Source organism: Protopterus annectens, chromosome 4.part1, assembly GCF_019279795.1.
Source record: "Protopterus annectens isolate FY-2018-M chromosome 4.part1, PAN1.0, whole genome shotgun sequence".
In the NCBI taxonomy this organism is placed as follows: Eukaryota; Metazoa; Chordata; order Ceratodontiformes; family Protopteridae; genus Protopterus; species Protopterus annectens.
Window position 1 is genome coordinate 551,917,026 of NC_056734.1, and position 22,867 is coordinate 551,939,892.

The following is a 22,867-nucleotide window of genomic DNA, read 5'->3' on the forward strand; positions in this document are numbered from 1 at the left end:
CTTGTGGCTAGTAGTGCGAAACTTTTTGCTTATGGAGGTGAAGAAATTCAAAGCAAAGGCTCAGTAGTGCTTTCATGTTATTTGGCCAATTTTGTTCTATGTAGTTCGAAGACGTGTGCAGTCATTATTGGGTCCCAGAGACAGTTTGAGAATGAATCTGCTCTCTTTTACCAAAGAGGTTCATCATATAAGAGCATATCCTATTTCTAATTTTTCTTAAGCCATTTTTTCAGAGTATGCTGATGTTTTCAATGACAAGTTGGCTGAACTTCCAGTTGTCTATCTAATGAAGTTAGACCCGGAGGTCAGTCCAGTAGTTATACCAGCAAGAAAAGTTCAGATAGCTATGCAAGATAGTCAAAACTCAGTTGGATAAAGTGGTGCAGCAAGGTGTAATTTGTCCAGTTACAGAACCAGCTGAATGGGTGTTGTCCATGGTAGAAGCCCACAAGAAAGGTTCAGATGAAATCAGAATATGTATTGACCCAAGAGATTTGAACAAAGCATTAAAGAGACTGTATCATCCAGTGCGTACAGTTGGAGGTCGCAGCCCTAATACCAAATGCCACAGTTTTTTCTGTTTTGAATGCAAAAAGTTAATTTTGGCAGGTGATGCTTGATGACAAATCCTCATTACTGACCACTTTTGGTACCCCATTTGGCAGCTATAGATTCCTGTGGATGCCATTTGGAATAAATTCTGCAAGTAGTCTTCCAGCGTGCAATGGATCAAATTTTTTTAGGTTATCCTTGTGCCATAATAGTTGATTTATTGGTTGGAGGCAATGGTGAAGCAGAGCACGACTCTTGATAAGATGGATAACTGCATGGTTTACACAATAGGATATGACGTGTGTCATACAGCAGCAGGACAGGTGAAATCCTTGGTTACAGTCAGGGTGTCCCACAGGGCTCTGTCCTAGACCCTTACTTGTTTAGATTGCATCTTTCAGACCTAACTTTTTCATCTGGTGTGTTCTACTGTCTATATGCAGATGACCTAACATTGTGAAAACTGATTACATCTGTTACAGATAAGGCATGTCTGCAAAATAACTTGACTAAATTGACCATTTGGCTACAGGAGAATAATGTGCTGATAAGTACATCAAAAACTAAGCATATGAGATTTGGCAGACATAAATTGAAAGGTGAATATTTAATACAGCACACAATGATTGAAACTATAGATTCATTTAAGGACCTCTGTATATGGTTAAATTCAGCTATGAGTTTTTCTAATATCAACCAGTTGGTTAATGATAGTTATAGAACTATAGGTTGTATAAAAAGATAAGTCTGTGAAATCAAAAATGATGAAGTCATTGTTAGTTACATTAGATCCAAACGAGTATGGAAGAACAGTATGGAAACCCTATAAGAAAACAAGCATGAGAACACTGGAAAGTACAGCGAAAGTATACCAAGGGCATCTATGGATGTGAAAATTTGTTATTGTGAAAGACTAAAATATCTGAAATTGTACAGTATTTCGTAGATATCTAAGAGGAGATCTTATTCAAGTATGTAGGGCATTTAGAGACTACCACAGAATATTTGGGGTTATCAAAAAGTACTAGAAAATCATTAGACAACCTATGTAGAAGATTGTATGGAAATAAGAAAGTGTACTCATTGGTTTTCTGACAGAGTAGCTATTGCATGTAACAGACTGCCAAATTACATTAAAGCAAGTACTAGTTAGGTGTTTTTAAGAACAGCCTGGACACTTGTGTTAAGGTGTATTGGCAAGCTAGAAGGGCTTTTGATGCTCGTGCTTGAAATATTTGCATGTATGACAAAAACCTTAAGAGAGTTCTAGATAGAGCATGTGGACTAAATTTAAAGCTCAATCCTCTAAAGCGCAAATTCAGACTACCAGAAATTACATATGTAGGTCATGTATTTACCAGCAGTGGCTTAAGAGCAGCTGTTTTTGAGATTTCAGCACCAGATAATAATCAAGCTCTACAGCATTTCCTTGGCATGGTCAACTATTTAGGGAAGTTCTTACTAGACTTCAGTGAGTTGACAGCACCTTTAACAGAGCCAACGCACACAAATGTTGCATGGTCTTAGTTGGAACAGCACCAGAAAGCATTTGAAGACCTTAAGCAGAAAATTGCCACACCACCTACATTAAGATACTATGGTGTCAGTAAACCAGTCACTCCTTCCTGTGATGCTTCAAAATTTTGTCTTGGCACAGTTTTTCTTCAAGAAGGCAGACCAGTAGCCTATGCATCTAGAGCACTTACCCAAACTGAAATGCAGTGTGTTCAAATTGAGAGAGCACTTTTGGCAGTAGTATTTGCATATTCAAAGTTTCATGATTATATCTATGGTCGAGCTATTCGGATTGAAACTGATCACCAACCACTAGTTACTATTTTAAAGAAGCCTGTACGCTCAGCTCCAGCGAGATTACAAAGACTGATGCTCAAATTGCAAAAGTAAAAACTTCAAAATGGTCTGTACAAAAGGCAAACTACTTTATCTGGCTGATACATTTCTGGATGATCTGGATAAGATAACAGAGCAGCTTGACGCAGAGAATTTTGACTTTGATGTAATGGAAGTGTGTTATTTTTCTACCACGAGTCTTGATGAGCTGAGAGATTATAGAAAGACTGATCCAATTTTGCAAAAGCTCAATTACTGCATTAATGTTGGCTGGCTGTCAAAGCAATTTAGTGTACCACCTGAAGTGCAAACCTGCTTTCCTTACAGAGATGAGATGTTGATGGAAGATGGAATTTTTTTTAAGGTCCTAAAATTGTTCCTACTTCCTTACAACATGAATATATCCAGATTTTGCATCGTGGTCACCCTGGTTCCAAATCTACCTTAAGAAGGGAGAAAGAACTAGTATTTTGGCCTTCACTAGTGAAAGACACTGATAAAGTACTTTCTTCTTGTTCAGTATTTAATAGTACAAAACTGCATTTGCAAAGAGAACTACTTCAACTAAGTCAAGTTCCTGAACTACCTTGGTCAGCAGTAGTCACTAATATATTCGAGTGGAACAGTGAGCATTGCTTAGTTTTGGTAGACTCTTATTTGAATTAGTTTGAGATTGATTTACTACCTAATTTAATGTCCACTACTGTTTGAAACATCATTTCTCGGTCTGTGGTAGTCCACACAAAGTTATTTCTGACAATGATGCTCAATGTACTACTTGGTTGTTTTAGAAATTTACAAGAGAATGGGACTTTGTACATGTTACTAGTAGTCCAGAATATCCACAGTCAAATGGACTAGCTGAACTTGCAGTACTGAGTGCAAAGCAGTTACTTGAAAGGTCAAAGTGTGATGGTACCTATGTCTTTTTGAATATACTTAATCTCAGAAACATACCCCGTAATGATATACTTAGATCACCTGTTCAGAGACTTCTATCTGGACACACTAGATCAATGCTGCCTATTAGTTCCAGTTTGAGGCCTAAAGCTAAAAACAACAGAGCCATCAGAGCCCAGTTATTCAGGAAGCATTCTATCCAGAAGTCCAGTTATGATAAATTGAGCAGATTTCTTCATCCGTTGAAAGAAGAGACAGTGGGGATACAAACGGTGAAAGGTTTTGACAAGATTGGTCAAGTAACACGCGTCTGTAATGAGCTGAGATACTACTTTATAGAATCTGAGGGCATGGATTACAGGAGAAATCGCAGACATCATCTTCCTGTACCAGAATCAATATTGCAGCATTGTTCCTGTGATACAGACTCTAGACCTCAGAGCAATCCAGACAATGTTCCTTTTCCGGAACATGTCTTACCTTATGATTCCAACTCCAATGATCCCAATATTCTTAAGGTTGAACATTCAGCAGAGACCATTCCAGTTACTAAGTCTGATTCTCAGTTTTGTGTGTCACAATTTGGTTGTATTTCCAGACCTAGTGTGAAATGCAGAGCGACTTGGATGTAATTTTATATATGTACCTATTTCTGTATAATTACATGACAAAGAACCATTTGTATTGTTTGCATGTCAACTGATATTCTCAGCATTGCATGGTCTATTTCTCAAAGAGGGAGGATGTAGAACAGTGTGTGTGTGCTATATCTTTAAGAAGCACATCAAGGACTGAACGTGCATATATAAACAGCAGGCATGTGCTATACTCTGTGCCATTTTGAGAGTGCAGCCAGAGTATGAGCATGTATGAATGTAATAGCTAGTTTGTATACACGTTATCTAAGTTAGTTAATAGCTTCAATCGTTGTGTCTGTACATAATAAAGCTGGTGAAACAGAACCCACAAAGTCTCGTCTATTACATCCTGATTACACTAGTGACACAGCCCATCTCTGTCTTGGTTGATTCTACCTGCCAGCGAATTTCTAGATTTGGTCTCGCGGTGGGCATGGAAGGAGCCTGATTCCATTGAGCTCATACTAAAGAAGCCTGATAAAGTTATGACCCCTCCAGAGGATAATTCTGGTCAAAGTGCCCTCTTGTTGATGCCATGGTCATAATGGCAGCCACCAGGAAGGAACTAGCCGATGAAAGCTCCTCTGTCCATCCCCCTGACAAGGAATCATGGGCCATGGACAGGTTTTAGAAATGTGTGTATGCTTCAGAGGCTTATTTCCAGTGTGGCAGAAGGAACCTCAAGGACAGTGGGTTCAGGCATAGCCATTAGGAGACATGCCTAGATGCGCTTGTGCGACTTCGCAGAGCCTTTTAAGTCTACATTCGTCAATACTCCTTTTGACGGCACCTCTCTTTGTCGGCGAAACCTCTATATCTCCTTTTCCTTAAGGGTAGATTATCCTTATGAACTAATGTATAATTTTTGCCCAGGGTGGTATTTCAAATAAACATCAGTCATTGTATTAATCTTTTGGTATTATTTCTGAACTGTTCTGACAAAGGAGATTATTTGCTACACCTGCTAGATGTACATAGACAAATTACAGTTTCTGTCGTCATAGGACAGAATATAACAGAAAAAGTGATGAGTTGTTTATATCATTTGCTGGATTGAAGTTGGGCACACCTGTATCTAAAGTTGCCTTAGCTAAATGACTTACTGACTGTATCTCCTTTATTTATAATAAGACAAGAATGGCCTTGTCTTACAAAGTACAGGCTTATTGTACCAGAGCTGTGGCTGCCTCTTCAGTTTTCCACTCAAGAACTTCCATGGATGATATTTGTTCAGCAGCAACTTGCGCTTCCCTCACACCTTTATCTTTGTTTATAAGGTGGATTTGGTGTCCAGAGGTAGAGCATATTTTAGCTCCTGCTCAGAATTATCCTTCCCTGAATGCTCACAGGGTTTTTAAGTAACAGGGAACTCTGTCCTGTCAGTCAAGGACAGAACGAAAATTTACATCCTCAGATAAAGTTATGTACTTATTACAATGTTCCATCTGTGTTGTTGAATTTCATTCTTCCTCAACTCCCCTTCCACCATCCCCCAACCTTTTTAGGTGTCTTCTGGAGGAGCGAGAGGATATAACAGTTGCGTTGCATTCTTTTGTCTTTACCAGCTCCAGGAGTGACATTGCCCCCTCATCTCTGCGACACTCTTTCTTTTCCAAGTTGTACACATATATATTAATCGTAAGAGTACGTCTGTCTTTAGTACTTGCAAACAAGATCTGAGATAATGGGGAGGATGCATTGTGGTTAAGAGAGAAGCTCAAGAGTAGAGTTTTGGATTGCCACGAGCTTTTACAAGTGGCATAGTTGGATGTGGCACTTCAGATCTGAACCCATCAGTTGAGGAGGAATGAAAATAGACAACACAGGTGGAACGTTATGGTAAGTACATAACTTATTTTTTTTAGGCTGTCTTGGATGTACAGTATCCTAATGGAGAAGATCCCATTAGTGAAAGTACTGCAACAGTGATCTGTTTTGAACATCTGCCATTGTGGTAAGTAACTTACACAGCTGTGCTTTCTGCAGTCCAGATATTATTCGTGTTTCACTGTTGCAATCATCACATTTGGGTTATCTGCTTGCAGGTAGCCCTCAGCCGGCCTGAATACCAGAGTTTTTAGATTTCTGCGTCTGATGCTGTTGCTTCTTCCATGATGTCAGGTCGCCAGGGTCTAAAACATGGCAGCTGATGCCATTACATCAGTCTTTCTTGCCGTGCGATGCCTGAAGCAGAAGCAGTTCGCAAGTGCTGGTCGGCCGACTCCTGAAATTTTCGTTTGAGTTTCAGACCTGAAGTCTTCAAAAAGATAAGTACCCCGTTGAGGATCCTTTTTGCTTTTTCTAACCAATGTCAGAAAAAATTAACAATTGTCTTGCCTGTGGAAAGCAAATACCTCAGTACCTCATAGAGATTTTCATTCTTACTGCATCACCTGTTTAGGCCCAGACCACGACGTCCTTCGCTGTTGGTTTTGTGCCTTGTTCAACGCCCAAACTATTCGTCATTGGGCTATTTTTGTAGCTAAATACTTTTGTTCTCGATCTCCATACTCCGAAATGGCTTCGTTAAGCCATCTGACTACCGATCTTCTGAAAAAAAATAAGGATAAAGACAGAGATAGACCGCATAGGTCCAAAACTGCCGACGACGCTTCCGTTAAGCTAGTCGCTAGTCCGCTGGTACTCAGTGAGGAGCTTTTGCAGCCCCTGATGCCCACTACTACATATTCGCAGGCCTCTATTGAGACCCATTCGGAGTCCTGTATGCCGCGAGATGCTTCTTCGACTATGGAACCTGCAGATGTCTCTACCTTAGATGGGTCCAGAGCCGCTGTGCAGGCACCGGCTTCTGAGGGTGTATTCAGGCCTACCGATTTTCATATTAAACCAATGACTTCGTTTCAAGCTAAGAATACCAAATTCCTCAGGCCTAAAGCTCGCACTACGCCTAGAAAACCGATGACCAAAGCGCATTCTCAGGCCCATATGCCTCCAAAACAAATGATTAGAATGGCTGAAGACCTTATTGCCTTAATTAGGAGAAGCTAGTGTTCCCCCTCTGAGACCAAGAACTGATTTTCTTTCTGATTCTTCTAATCAGGAATCTGATATCTCTGTTCCTTCTGACTACCAGGATTTACCCTTATCCACTTATGAGGATTCCATTCCCTGTGCGCCCCTCCAGAAGATTTTTCTTTTGGTAAAACCTTGCATACCCTTAGGGAGCATTTCCGCTGGGAAAGCCAGGACTATTCTCAGTCCAAAAAGAGACTTGGGGAATTTTTCCTCCTGCCTCAACACAGGCCTCTAGCTATCCCTCCTATTCAGGAGATTGTAGATGATGTTTTCTTGGAATCAAGCCTTACCCCAGACACTTTGCCTCCAGCTCCCAGGAAACCTGACAGGTACTACAGAGTACCTGACTCTCACAAATTCCCCTTCAAGAATCCTAATGCGGATCCAAAGACCATTTCTCAAGGACCAAAAGGCATTAAGGCTACTACTGGCAAAAATCTTACCCCTTCTGATAGGGGGGACTCTAGAGCTTTAGACAGATGGGGTAAGAAGGTATACACTTCCGCTACTTTGGCCATTAAGGCTTTAAATTGCCAGTTTCATATGTTAAAGTATCAGCAGCATATTATGGGACTACTTAAAAAATCATGTTGATTCCTGACTGTGCTGAACACAAAGATTTACAAGAGTTAATGCATTATACTGACCAAGTTGGTAAACATACTTTGCAATGTGGGTTTGATGCTTTAGAAACATCTTGCAGGGCTGCTGTCTCTGGATCTGTACTTAGAAGGCATGCTTGGCTTAAGGAACAAAACTTGCCAGATCATGTTAAAGCTAAATTACTGGGTGCACCCTTAAACCAATAGTGCCTTTTTGGCAGCAAAGCAGAAGTCCTCGAGGGTGGAGGAAAAAGCTAAATCTGTGCAAACTGTTAAAGATTTCTTACAAGTACAGCCACCTATATTCAGTGGCTGCGGTAGTGGTGCTGCGGTAGCGTTCTTACCTCACAGTAAGACGCTGTCCAGTTTGATTCTCAGCTAGACCGTCTTCTGCGTGGAGACATGCGTGAATGGGCGTACCTTCATTGAAGGTTGTGCGTCAGGGCTGGCAACTCAGCACGTAAAAATCTGCCAGTCATTAGCGGACCGGAGTTCCGCTGTGGCGACCCCTAACCGGGAAAAGCCGAAAGACACAACAGCCACCAAGATTCAGTAGGCATTGGCCTTCAAAAAACTGGTCCTTTCCAGCCCCTTCCAGGTCTTCTCAGTCCAAACCCAGGAGCAGCAGACCACCAAGACTTCAGTCTCAGGCTATGCACAGATCTAAGCAGTGGAGGGCTCCCACTTCCAAAGCAGGGAGTAGTAAGCCACCCCCCCTATGGAAAAATGGCACAATGACATTATCCTGAACTCTTCCAAGCCTTGCTCAACTACTAGCTCCCTTAGGAGGAAAGCTCGCTCTGCATACAAAAAACTGGGAACTCATTATCCAAGACAAATGGGTTTTAAACATAGTTTCCCTAGGATACAGATTCCACTTCCACTCACTCCCAACCCCAAGTGGATGGCCAAACCTCCCCCCAAGTCATTGGGCGGAGGCCCAAAAACAAGTGCTCTCTCTCTCCTCAGTATCAGGGCTATTCACCCTGTCCCAGCAGAACAAAGGAGACAAGGTTTTTATTTGACTGTTCCTGGTTCCCCTCCCGGTGTCTTACCCTGGACCTGTCTATTCTCACCACCTTTCTGGTGATTCCAAAATTCAAAATGCTAACTCTTAAACAGCTTCTTCCTTTGCTAGCCAAAGATGCCTGGCTGGCAACCCTAGACTTAAAAGAAGGTTACCTGCACATCCCAATAAGGGAATCCTGCAGAAAATTCCTACGTTACAGGGCAGGCTCCATGCACTATCCGTTCTCTGCACTTCCCTTTGGCTTATCTACTGCCCAGGTTATTTACAAAGTGCCTAGCTCCAGCCATTGCGTTTTGCAGGCAGAGAATTATCCAGATTTGTCCATACTTGGACGATTGCCTGATTCAGGCAGAGAGTCAGGACTTGCTGTTACAACACTTGGATTTTGTAGAGAGACTTCTAACGTCTCTGGGATACACCATCAACAAGAGGAAATCACACCTAGTACCCTGCCAACAGATTGTATTCCTGGGAGCAGGCTTTAACACAACTTCCCAGATGGCATTCCTCACTCCAGAGTAACAAGTTTATTTGACAACCTACTTCAACCTACTGGCCATAAAAACCCAGCTATCTGCAAGGAAAATCCTGCAAGCCCTGGGGTTCATGGACTCTTGCATTTTAATTCCATATGAGGAAACCTCAATGGTATCTAAAAAGTCTATGGTGTCAACATTTTCAGGACCTGGAAACGATTCCTAACATTCCTTGTCTAAGGGCAGAGTTCCTTTGGTGGACAAAGGCCTGCTACCACAACAAGGGACTCCCTTTCACTCTACCCCCTCCTGCCCAAACCCTAACAGACGCATCAGACTATCCATGGGGGGCTCACATGGCAGGGCAGTGCATTCAGGGCAAATGGAACCCAAAACAGATGCACCTGCATATCAATCAAAAAGAAATGTTAGCTGTACAGAATGCTCTGTCAGCCTAAAAAGACCTTATTCTTCCAGGACAACTATTGGTAAAGACAGACAACACCACAGTTATGTGGTACATAAACAAGCAGGGGGGGAACCCATTCCTTACCCACTCTGCAGACTAGCCATGGCTCTGTGGTACACAGCCTTGAGCCACCAAGTGAACCTAAAAGCTGAATTCCTACCAGGCAAACTAAATTCTCTGGAAGGCAAGCAGAAATCTCATGGACCCACACAAATGAAAACTGGAACCCAAAATATTCAAACTCTTGAGGAACAAATGGGGCACACCAGAGGTAAACCTGTTTGCCTCCCCTCAGAACTACCAATTGAACAAATTCTGCACCCAGAACTCCCCACAGTCAAGCTTGGAAAGTGGATGGCCCTGTCCTTTACCTGGGAAAGCCTCTCAGTCTATGCCTTTCCCCCTCTGCCTCTACTTTCAAAGGTTCTACTAAAGATCAAGCAGGACAAGCCAAGGACAATACTGATTGCACCAGACTGGCCACGCCAGCACTGGTGTACCCCCTTTTGTGCAGTCTGACAGTGCTACAACTATGGCACCTGTCTCAGACCCCTTCCCTGCTGTCTCAGCAGGCGGGCCATATTATGCACCCTCAGCTTCAAACCCTGAACCTTGCAGCCTGGCTAACCCTGAGCTCACCTCTAGCAACCCTCAGTAAGCAGGTGCGGGATGTCATTCTTGAGGCAAGGAGGCCTAGTGCTAGAAAATCCTATTCAGAAAAGTGGAAAAGATACTGTTCCTGGAGCCAGGCTCAGGGGATGGGCACAACGGTGCCCAGCTTACCTCATATTTTAGATAATTTAACAGAAATGCTCCACAGTGTAGTCTGACATCACGTCGTCAGTGCTATAAAGCAAGGCAGCCGACGTCATTTCATCAGTCTTTCTTGCCGTGGATTCCATAGCAGAAGCAGTTCGCACTAGTGCCAGTTGGTCGCTACCAGAAGTTGAATTTCAGCAGAAAACATCTAAAGCTAAGTACCACGTTGGGGACCCTGTTTTCTTGATCTAACTGATGTCCAAAAAAGTTAACAATTGTCTCGCCTGTGGAAAGCAGATCCCACACAGAGACTTTCATTCTTACTTGTTTAGGCCCAGACCACGACGTCCTTCGTTGCTGGTTCTGTGCTCTCTGTAATGTGAGAAACTTTGCCGTAGAGCTCTTTTGTAGTCGATTATTTTCATGTTCCGTCTCAACATTCCGAAAAAATGTAGAGATAAAGATAGAGACAGTCCACACAATGCTAAGCTTTCAGGCGACGCTAGCACTAAGCAAGTCAGTTCTCCGGAATTCAGTGAGGCTCTTTCGCAGTCCCTGATGCCCAACTCGCTTTCTTCGCATCCGAATACCACTTCTCATTGACTGACTGATTCTCTCAGGCCTAGAAGCCAGGCCACTCCTAGGAAATCTGCTTCTAGCCACCATCTTGCTGCTGCTCCCCCACCCCAAACTCAAATGTGTAAAATGGTGGAGGAGCTCATCTCCCTTGTCCGAAGTACTCAGGACCCCACTCTAAAAAGGAAAAGGCATCCTTCTCCAGAAATTGACAGACCAAGAGTCTGAGGAATCTGATTATTCTGCTTTTGAAGGGGAACATCATCCCTAAACTGTTTGAGGATTCAGATGCAGAGAAATTCATCCTTTCTTCCTCCCCTCCAGAGGACTTCTCCTTTGGGGAAACACCTCACTCCCTCAGGGAACATTTTCAGTGGGAATGTCAAGACTTCCCACAGTCAGAAACGACGTAGAGTTTCTGGACCTGCCCCAGCACAGACCCCTGGCCATCCCACCTATTTTGGAAGTGGTGGATGTTTTCCATGAGTCCAGCTTAGCCCCTGATGCCCTGCCTCCTGCTCCAACTAAACCTGACAGGTACTACAGAGTACTGGATTTTCACAGATACCTGTACAGGAATGCTGCTGCAGACCCTGAGGTAATTACACAGGGACCCAGAGGAGCTAAGATTAGTTCTGCCAAGAATCCTCTTCTTCTGACAGACTCCAGAGCTCTGGACAAACTGGGTAAGAAAGTATACACGTCTGCAACCTTAGCTGTCAGAGCACTCAGTTGCCAGTTCCATATGTTAAAATATCAACAACACACTTTGGAATAATTAAAACAGAAGATTGCTACCTCTTCTGATGGTGCCAACTCAAAAGAAGTGGCAGAATTACTACACTCTATCAAGTGGTCAAACACTCATTACAATGTGGATATGATGCCCTAGAAGCCTGTAGCAGTGCAGCAGTGACAGGATCTATTATTAAAAGACATGCGTGGCTGAAGGAACAACCTCTCCCTGATCATGTCAAGTCTAAAGGTATTGATGCACACCTAGATAAGGAACGCCTGTTAGGGGAAAAAGCAGAAGAGGTGCTTAAAAAGATGGAAGACAAAGCAAAATCTATGCAAACAGTAAAATATTTCTTTCATGTTCAACCTCCCAGATTCAGCAGGAACTTTTCCCCTAAGCACTGGCCCTTCCCTGCACCTAGCAGACAGGGCCAAGGTAAGCCCCGCAGGGACAGGCCATCCAGGCCCCTATCCCAGTGCCAGCAAAGAAGCAAACAATGGACCACTTACATCTCTAAGGCAGGGAGTTCTAAGCCAAGCTTCTATGGCAAGCACTCACAATGACTCTCCCTCCCCCCTCTGTCCTCCTTTCACTCAACAAAAACTGGGAAGAAGGATCACCCTCTTCAAGGACAATTGGGTCTCTATAACCAAGGACCAGTGGATCTTAAAAATCATTTCTCAGGGATATAGATTCTCCTTCAGTGAACTCCCTATTTCAAGTGGGTACCCAGACCTCCCCCCAAAACAGTGGGCAGAGGCATTTAAACAGGTCCAAACTCTAATATTCCAGGGGGCAGTAGAACCTGTCCCTCCATATCAAACAGGAAAAGGTTTTTATAGTTTCATAGTTTAGTACTAGGCTATCTGCCTTGGGGCATTTGTAAGCCTAGCCATAGTGATGTGGCTTTCGCCACCCCATAAAATGGTACAAAATGCACAGAATAGATTTAGAATACTGTGCCTCTGTCTAGAAGTGACACAGAGAAGGTCCCCTTATATAATAGAATTAGTTTACTGTGCCCCTGTCTAGTAGTGACACAGATGTGACCCCTGGGGTAAACTTACGATCTCCCATCCACTCATCAAGATTTCTCTTGAAGAGAGTCAGTGAGGGGCTCTGCCTAACATGAACTGGGATCTTGTTCCAGAGCATGGGAAGCCTCTGGGTTATGAATCTATCCCTCCAGCATGTCCTATTCATACTTGTGCTGAGGTTTAAGTCTTTAGCTCTCGTGGTTCTGGTGGATTTGGATCTTTTGAGGTGGAGCATGTCCATCAGTTCCTGATTGGACATGGCCTTGTACGTCAGGCAGAGATCACCTCTGAGCAGGCGGTATGCTACTGAATAGAGCTGGAGTTTCTTTAGTCTGGCAGAACAAGACATATGTTGGAGACCCTTGATCCTCTTGGTGAGGTACTTTTGTGGTCTCTCCAGCTGTTGCAAATGCCGGGTGAGGTACATACCAAATGGGGCATTGTACTCAATCATGGGTCTGATGAGGGAGGAGTATAGGGGTACAATGACATCCTTGGATCTGGATGTGAATCCCTTCATGATGAGGTGTGCAAGGTAGAATGTTTTTCTAACCACTTTGGCAATGTGGGTGTCAAATGAGAGGTCGCTGTCGACTTGGGTCCTTAGGTCTCTGATTACTTTTTCCGTACTCAGTGGGTTGCTGTCTACGTGATAATTTGTGGGTACTTTGTTTTTCCCAAAGGGGATGACTATACATTTTTTTGGCATTTAGTTTAAGGCCATGACTCCGGCACCAGTTGTCCGTTTCTGTGAGGCCTTTTTGTAGGATGTATGTGTCCACTGGTGTATCGACTATGGCGCCTAGTTTGCAGTCATCTGCGAACTTGGTCAGCCACAACCCTCCCATGTTTGCTTTAACATCTGAGAAATAAATGCCGAACAAGAGGGGTCCCAGGACAGATCCCTGTGGGACACCACTTCTGACTGGCTTTGAGTCTGACATTGCTCCAGCGATTTTAACTTTATGGGTTCTGTCCTTTAGCCAGTTTGCAACCAATCTAGTGACATAAGGGTTTACATTTAAGCTGTTGAGCTTATCTATGATGCCTGAGTGGGGTATTGTGTCGAAGGCCTTAGCCAAGACCAGGTAGGCTGTATGGACTGCTTTGCCCTCATCAATGGCTCTAGTGACTGTTTCGAAAAAGTCAACCAGGTTCAAAAGGCAGGATCTGCCCTTTACAAAGCCGAACTGGGTGGGATCAAGTGTCTGTAGGTCCCCAATGTCTGTTTGAGTTCCATAATGATTCTTTCCATAGCTTTGCAGACCAGGCTGGTTAAGCTTATGGGGCGGTAGTTCCCAGGGTCTGTAGAGGTACCCACTTTGTGGAGTGGGGACCACTGTTGCTGTACGCCAGTGTTCAGGTACATATCCTGTAGTAAGGCTTTATGATCATGGAAGACAGCTCTGCTACTAGCAATTACTTCAGCAAGAAGAGTTTCAGAGCTACAGGCCCTCATGGCTGTAGAGCCTTTTATCATATTTTACCCGGACAGGGTGTCTCTGAGGACAAATCCTACTTTTATGCCTAAAGTGGTTTCCAGTGTGGCTCTTAACCAAACATTTCATCTGGCAACATTTTATCCAAATCCGCAGAACAAAGGGGAGAGAATTCTGCATTCCTTGGACGTACACAGGCAGCTAAGGATGTTCTTCGTGTTTCACTGTTGCAGTCATTACATTTAGGTAATCCTGCTGGCAGGTTGCCCTCAGTCGGCCTGAATTCCAAAGTCCTGGGTCCTGTGTCAGTGGCTGTCGCCCCTTCCCTGACGTCAGAGGTATAAAAGATGCAGCTGACGCCATTTTCTTCAGTCTTTCTTGCCGTGCGGTGCCCGAAGCAAAAGCAGTTTGCAAGTGCCGGTCGGCTGACTCCTGAGATTTTCAAATCGGAATTTCAGATCCAAAGTTTTCATTAAAAGCTAAGTACCCCGTTGGGGAAACTTTTTTCTTGCTCCAGACCGATGTCAGAAAAAGTTAATAATTGTATTTCTTGTGGGAAGCAAATACCTCATAAGGACTTTCATTCTTACTGTATTCCTTGCCTAGGCCCTGTCCACAACGTTTCAAGTTGTCGGTTTTGTGCTAGATTTAACCAACACACTATTAAGCTTCGGTACAATTTTGCACTAAGCTATTTTGGGCGCAGATTTAATTATACAATGTCGTCGGATAGCCTTCCGACTACTGGAGTTCACAAAAAGCGCAAAGAAAGACAGGCAACCGAGGTCCAAAACCGAAGACGAAGCTTCACCTAAGCCAGTCACCGGTTCACCAGTTCTCAGTGAGGCGCTTTCGTAGCCCCCGACGCCCGCTACTTTAAAGTCGCAGGCTGCTACCGACTCCCACGTGGAGTTGGTCAGGCCGCTGGAAACTCAAGGTATTGGAGCCTCTGAGACTATTCCCTCAGATGGGTCCGGAGCCACTGAGCAGGCATCGGCTTCTGAGGGTGTTTTCAGACCTAAACAATTATACATTAAACCGACTACAGCTTCAAAGGCAAAGACTAAAGCTCCTTTAAAGGCAAAGAAACAAGTTCACCAGCCACATGGACAGGCCTCCATGCCCAAAAAACAGATTCTCAAAATGGCAGAAGACTTAATTACCTTGATCAGGGGTTCCCATCCCCCTCCTGATAAGAGGCCTAGGCAAGAGACAGACTATGAATCTTCAGATCAAGTTTCCATTTCCTCAGATTCCTCTTCTAATCAGGAATATTCTCCCCCCCCCCCCCCCCCCCTATGAGTATTCTGATGCTGAAGAGTCTATTTCTTCAGCTTCTCCTCCTGAGGACTATTCCTTTGGGGAAACCTTGCATACCATGAGGGAGCATTTCCACTGGGAGAGCCAAGATTTTTTAGAATCTAAGAAGAGGCTCAGGGACTTCCTTCTACTACCTCAACACAGGCCTCTAGCTATTCCACCTGTGTTAGACATTGTAGATGATGTGTTTTCAGAGTCTAGTCTGACCCGTGACTCCTTACCTCCAGCTCCTGTTAAGCCTGACAGATACTACAAGGTTCCTGACTCTCATAAATTCCTTTTCAAAAACCCTGCTGCAGACCCAGAAACTATTTCTCAGGGTCCCAAAGGGGTTAAGGCTTCCACCACAAAAAACCCTACCCCCTCTGACAGAGATGCTAGGGCACTGGATAGATGGGTAAAAAGGATTTACACATCTGCCACCTTGGCTATAAGGGCCTTAAACTGCCAGTTTCATATGCTCAAATATCAGCAATATGTCATGACACTGCTTAAACAGAAAATGTTGATAAATTCTGAATGTGCAGAAAACAAGGAAATGCAGGATTTATTGCATGCAGCTGAACAAGTTAGAAAACCTACTTTGCAGTGTGGTTCTGATTTTCTGGAGGCCTCCTGCATGGCTGCTGTTACGGGTTCTGTAATTAGGAAGCATGTTTGGTTAAAGGAACAAAATCTGCCTGATCATGTCAAAGCTAAATTATTAGATGCACCATTACAGCATGGTACCTTGTTTGGTGTTAAGGCAGAAGAGGTGTTAAAGAAAATGGAGGACAAAGCTAAATCTATACAAACGGTCAAAGATTTTTTACAAGTAGAGCCACCTAGGTTTAGCAGACACTAGCCTACAATGAATTGGTCCTTTCCAGCATCAGACAGACCTCAAAGGGGCAGATCCAGACGCCCTAGAGGCAGATCTCAGCCGCAAGGTTCGTACAGGTCTAAGCAATGGGGTGCTTCTACCTCCAAAAGTGGAGAAGACAAATCACAACCATACAGGAAACAGTCCCAATGACCCCCCCCCCCTGCCTGCACCAAGCACTTATCTACTGGCAGCACCCTTGGGGGGAAAATTAGCAATTTTTTCTCAAAATCGGCACATTATAACCCAGGACAAGTGGGTTCTAAATATCGTGTCACAAGGGTACAAGTTCCATTTCCATACAGGCAAACGGCTGGCCAGATCTGTCAAAAAATCAATGGGCGGAGGCACAAAAACAAGTCTCATCCCTCATGGACATGGGGGTCATTCAACAAGTACCAGAGCAAGGACAAGGATTTTACTCGACTATTCTTGGTACCTCGAAAGAACAAGGCCTGGTGACCAATACTGGACCTATCTATTCTGAACACATTCCTGGATATACCAAAATTCAAGATGTTGACTTTGCAGCAGCTTCTGCCCATGCTGAGCAAGAATGCGTGGCTTGTGACTCTAGACCTATAAGAGGCATACCTGCATGTCCCAATCAGACAGTTATGCATAAGATACCTCAGATTCAAGGCTGGCTCAATGCATTACCAATTTTCTGCACTGCCCTTTGGCTTATCTACTACGCCCAGGGTCTTTACAAAGTGCCTGGCACCAGTAATTGCATTCTGCAGACAAAGAGGAATACAAATATATCCTTACTTGGACGACTGTCTAATTCAAGCAGAGAACAAGGACACTCTTCTACAGCATCTGGAGTTTGTGAAAAGACTTCTAACATGCCTAGAGTAAACAGTCAATGAAAAGAAATCAAAACTAGTACCCTCTCAAGAGATAATATTCCTGGGTGCAAGCTTAAATACATCTGCCCAGATGGCTTAACTCACGCCAGACAAGCAAAGGCAATGGACTACCTATTTCAAAAGGTTGACAACAAAGGCCCAGTTATCTGCAAGAAAAATTCTGCAGGCTTTGGGCTTCATGGCATCCTGCAGTCTACTAATTCCATATGCAAGACTACATATGAGGAAACTTCAACGATACCTAAAAAGTGTTTGGACTCAACATTGCCACAGCCTGGAAACAGTGATTGCTCTCATTCCCTGCCTACAACAGGAGTTTCGATGGTGGGCAAAGGCTTGCCACCAAAACAAGGGACCACTATTCACATTACCCCCAGCCAGGCAGACACTAACAAGGGATGCATCAGATTATGCCTGGGGAGCCCACATGGCAGGAAGATGCATTCAGGGCACATGGTCCTCAACCCAAATGCATCTACATAGCCATCAAAAAGAGATGCTAGCTGTTCAGAATGCCCTGACAGCCTTCAAGGACCTTCATCCAGGACAACTACTGATAGACAGACAACACCACGGTCATGTGGTATATAAATAAGTAGGGGGGCACACATTCTTACCTCCTTTGCAGACTAGCCATGACTTTGTGGGACACAGCATTAACTTACCAAGTACATCTGCATGCACAATTCCTGCCAGGAAGGAAAAATACTCTGGCAGACGAACTAAGCAGAAACCTCATGGATCCCCACGAGTGGCAGCTGGTTCCACAAGTCTTCAGCGTGATAACAAGGAAATGGGGATGCCCGGACATAGATCTATTTGCCTCCCCTCACAACTACAAACTAAAAAGATTCTACACAAGGACTGATCACAGACAAGCATGGAAAGTGGACGCCCTATCTTTCAGCTGGAAAAACCTATCAGTATATGCCTTTCCCCCTCTGCCTCTCCTCCCCAAGGTACTCCTAAAGGTCAGACAAGAGAAGCCAAAAATGATACTGATTGCCCCAGACTGGCCCCGCCAGTACTGGTTTCCAATACTAAAGAACTTGTCTCAATGCCCAGCTTGGACCTTACCTCAAATACCTCATCTACTGTTCCAACAAAACAATCATATCCTGCACAGCCAACTCAGGACTTTAAACCTGGCAGCATGGCAGATAACGTAGTCATACAAAACACACCTCTCAGTAAAGCTGTGATGGATGTCATTTTGGAGGCCAGAAGGCCTAGTACTAGAAAATCTTATGCTGGAAAATGGAAGAGATTCTGTGCTTGGAACTAGGCACAATGAACTGATACAGCTGTGCCAAATATTCCTCAGATTTTGCAATACTTAACTGAAATACTGGACAAAGGCCTATCTTTTTCATCTATTAAAATTCATGCCTCTGCCATTTCGGCTCATTACAATGCAGAACCACCAATATTTTCTTATCCCTTATTAAAGCAGTACATCAGAGGAGCCAAAAATGTAAGGCCTCCAAGGAGATCACCAATGCCTGCATGGGACCTCAACTATGTCTTGGAAAAACTCACCCTGCCTCCTTTTGAGCCAGCTACTACTGCTGATATAAAGTTTCTATCTTGGAAAGCAGCTCTGCTCCTAGCAATAACTTCTGCAAGACAAGTTTCAGAGCTGCAGGCACTCATGGCTGTGGAACCTTTTATCATTTTTTTATCCAGACAGGGTCTCTCTAAGGACAAACCCAACATTTATGCCTAAGGTGGTGTCCAGTGTGGCTCTTAACCAAACTATTCATCTGCCAACTTTTTATCCAAATCCACAGAACAAGAGGGAGGGAATTCTTCATTCTTTGGACGTACACAGACAGCTTAGATTCTACTTGGACAGAACCAAAGTTTTCAGGAAGACAGAGCAATTACTAGTGGCATATACTGCAGGATCACAAGGAAAGGCCATCTCAAAGCAGACTATTTCAAAGTGGATAGGCCACTGCATTTGTTTCTGCTACCTATACCATGGCAAGCCAGTGCCTAAGGGCATTAGGCCACATTCAACCAGAGCTGCAGCCACTTCAGCAGCCTTTCTCAGGGGAGTAGCAACCAAGGACATTTTAGAGGCTGCTACTTGGAGTTCAGTGCACATCTTTACAAAGCACTATCATCTGCCACTGTACTCTAAATCCAGGTCAGGCTTTGCCACTGCAGTTCTGCAGGGCCTCATAGCCGGTCCTAATTCTGTTTAGCTCCAGCCTCCCATCCATAGCTTTGGGACTCTACTCAAATGTAATGACTGCAACAGTGAAACACGAAGAACATAGTACAGATGTTCATCGTGTTTCACTGCTGCAGTCATTACACTTGGGTTATCCTGCCGTCGGCCTGAGTTCCAAAGTCTTGGTCCGGCGTCTGTTGCTGTCGCCTTTTCCCTGACGTCAGTGCTCCAGGGGTATATAAGAAGCAGCCAATGCCATTTTCTTCGGTCTTTCTTGCTGCGCGGTGCCCGAAGCAAAAGCAGTTTGCAAGTGCCGGTCGGCCGACTCCTGAGATTTCAAATTCAATTTCAGAACTGAAGTCTTCAATAAAGCTAAGTACTCCGTTGGGGAAAATTTTTTCTTGCCTCAGACCGATGTCAGAAAAAGTTAATAATTGTATTTCTTGTGGGAAGCAGATACCTCCTAAGGATTTTCATTCATATTGAATTCCATGCCTAGGCCCAGATCACAACGTCACTAGTTGTCGGTTTTGTGCTAGATTTAACAAACGCACTAGTAAACGTCGGTTTGATTTTGCTCGCCATTACTTTGGGCAAAGGTTTAATTATACAATGCTGTCGGAACAACCGACGACCGGAAAGCATAAAAAGCGCAAAGATAAAGATAAGGAAAGGCATCCGAGGCCCAAAACTGACGACAAAGCCTCTTTTAGGCCAGTCGCCGGTTTGCTGGTTTTCAGTGAGGCACTTTCGCAGCCCCTGACACCCGCAACTTCAGAACCACAGGCCGCGTCTGACTCCCACGTGGAGGTGCCTAGGCCTCTGGAGCCTCAAGGTGTTGGGCCAACTGAGATTAACCCTTCAGATGGGTCCGGAGCCGCTGAGTAGGCATCTGCTTCGGAGGGTGTTTTCAGGCCTACTCAACTTACCATTACAACTACAGCCAAGACTAAGCCTACACTAAAGACAAAGAAACAAGTACAGCATTCACCTGGACTGGCCTCCATGCCTAAAAATCAGATGCTCAAGATGGCCGAAGACTTGATGACTCTGATCAGGGGTTCCCATCCCCTTCCTGATAAAAGGCCTAGGCAGGATACAGACTGATTCCTCTGACCAGGTTTCAATATATTCTGATTCCTCTTCAGACCAGGGATATGCTTTACCCCCCTTGAGGATTCTGATGCTGAAGAATCCATTCCTTCAGCTTCTCCTCCTGAGGATTACTCTTTTTTGGAAACTTTACATACCATGAGGAAGCATTTCCATTGGGAGGGCCAGGATTACTCTGAATCCAAGAAAAGGCTCAGAGACTTTCTTTTGCTGCCTCAGCACAGGCCCCTTGCTATTTCGCCAGTGTTGGACATTGTGGATGATGTGTTCTCTGAATCTAGTTTAAACCCTGGTTCTTTACCCCCAGTTCCAGTCTAGCCAGACAGATACTACAGAGTCCCTGACTCTCACAAATTTCTTTATAAAAGCCCTGTTGCAGACCCAGAAACTATTTCCCAGGGTCCCAAAGGGGTTAAGGCTTCCACGGCTACGAAATCCAGTTCCCTCGGATAGGGACTCTAGAGCATTAGACAGATGGGGAAAGAAAGTTTTCACCTCTGCAACTTTAGCAGTGAGAGCTTTGAATTGCCAGTTTCACATGCTTAAGTATCAACAATACTTACTGTCTCAATTAAAACAGAAAATGAGTATAAATGCAGAACAACCTGACTATAAGGAAATGCAGGATTTATTGCATGCAGCTGAACAAGTGGGAAAGCATACTTTGCAATGTGGCTTTGATTCATTAAAAGCTTCTTGTAGAGCAGCAGTTACAGGATCTGTGATTCGAAGGCATGCTTGGTTAAAAGAACAAAGTTTGCCAGATCATAAGGCAAAATTATTGGATGCTCCTTTGTAGCAAGATAATTTATTTGGTATTAAGGCAGAAGAGGTATTAAAGAAAATGGAGGATAAGGCAAAATCTATGCAAACAGTAAAGGATTTCTTATAGGTACAACCATGATTTAGCAGAAATTGGCCTACAAAGAATTGGTCCTTTCCAGTGTCAGACAGGCCACAAAGAGGCAGATACAGACGCCCAAGAGGCAGATCTCAGCCACAAGGTTCTTACAGACCACGACAGTGAGTGGGGTGCTTCAAACCCAAAACAAGGTGAGGATAAGTCACAACCTTACAGGAAACAGCCCCATGACTTCCCCCTTCCAATGCCAAACTCTTACCTTTTGGCAGTTCCCTTAGGGGGGAAACTAGCACTTTTTTCTCAAAATTGCCAAGCAATCACCCAAGACAAATGGGTGCTGAATATTGTGTCTCAAGGTTGCAGGTTCCACTTTCACACTTTTCCAAGGCTAAAAGGAATGCCAGATCTGCCACAAAATCAATGGGGCAGAGGCACAAAAACAAATCACAGCTCTCATGGACATGAGAGCTATTCAAAAAGTACCACAGCAGGAAGAAAGACAAGGATTTTACTCACGGCTCTTCCGGGTACCCAGAAAGGACAAAGCCTGGAGACCCATTCTGGACCTTTCCACTCTAAATACTTACCTGGATGTTCCGAAATTCAAAATGCTGACACTACAACAGCTCCTTCCCATGTTGGGCAAGAAAGCTTGGCTTGTTACTTTGGACCTCAAAGAAGCATACCTGCATGTCTCTATCAGACAAAATTGCAGAAGATACCGCAGATTCATAGCTGGTTCAATGCACTACCAATTCTCTGCACTACCCTTTGGCTTATCTACTGCGCCCAGGGCCTTTATCAAGTGCCTAGCACCAGTAATTGCATTTTGCAGACAAAAAGGAATTCAAATATATCCATATCTGGACGACTGCCCGATTCAAGCAGAGAGCAAGGACATTCTCCTACAGCATCTGGCGTTCGTAAAAAGATTAAGTTGCCTAGGGTACACAGTAAACTAAAAGAAATCAAAACTAGTGCCCTCACAGGAGATAATATTCCTGGGTGCCAGCTTAAATACAACGGCCCAGATGGCTTATCTCACGCCAGACAAACAAGGACAACTGAATCAGTATTTTCAATTGATGGCAACAAAGTCCCAACTCCCTGCAAGAAAAATTCTGCAGGCCTTGGGATTCATGGCATCCTGCATACTAATTCCATATGCAAGGCTGCATATGAGGAAATTACAATGGTACCTAAAAAGTGTTTGGTCTCAACATTCTCACAGCTTGGAGACAGTAATACCTCTAATTCCCTGCCTACAACAGGAGTTTTGATGGTGGGCACAGGCATGTCACCTCAACAAGGGTCAGCCTTTTACTCTTCCCACAGCCAGGCAGACTATAACAACAGATGCCTCTGATTATGCCTGGGGAGCACACATGGCAGGAAAATGTATTCAGGGCAAATAGACCACAGAACAAATGCCTATGCACATCAATCAAAAATAGATGTTGGCTGTACAAAATGCCCCAACAGCTTTCAAGGACCTTCTGCATCCAGGACAATTGTTATTAAGGACAGACAACACCACAGTGATGTGGTACATAAA

The 22,867-nt window shown here is 44.0% G+C and overlaps 1 protein-coding gene across 1 annotated transcript in view; it reads left to right on the forward strand.

Annotated features, from left to right (window-relative positions):
• Positions 1-22,867, forward strand: part of GPBP1L1 (GC-rich promoter binding protein 1 like 1) — a 1,437,510-nt gene that overhangs the window by 627,930 nt on the left and 786,713 nt on the right. The window lies entirely within an intron of this gene.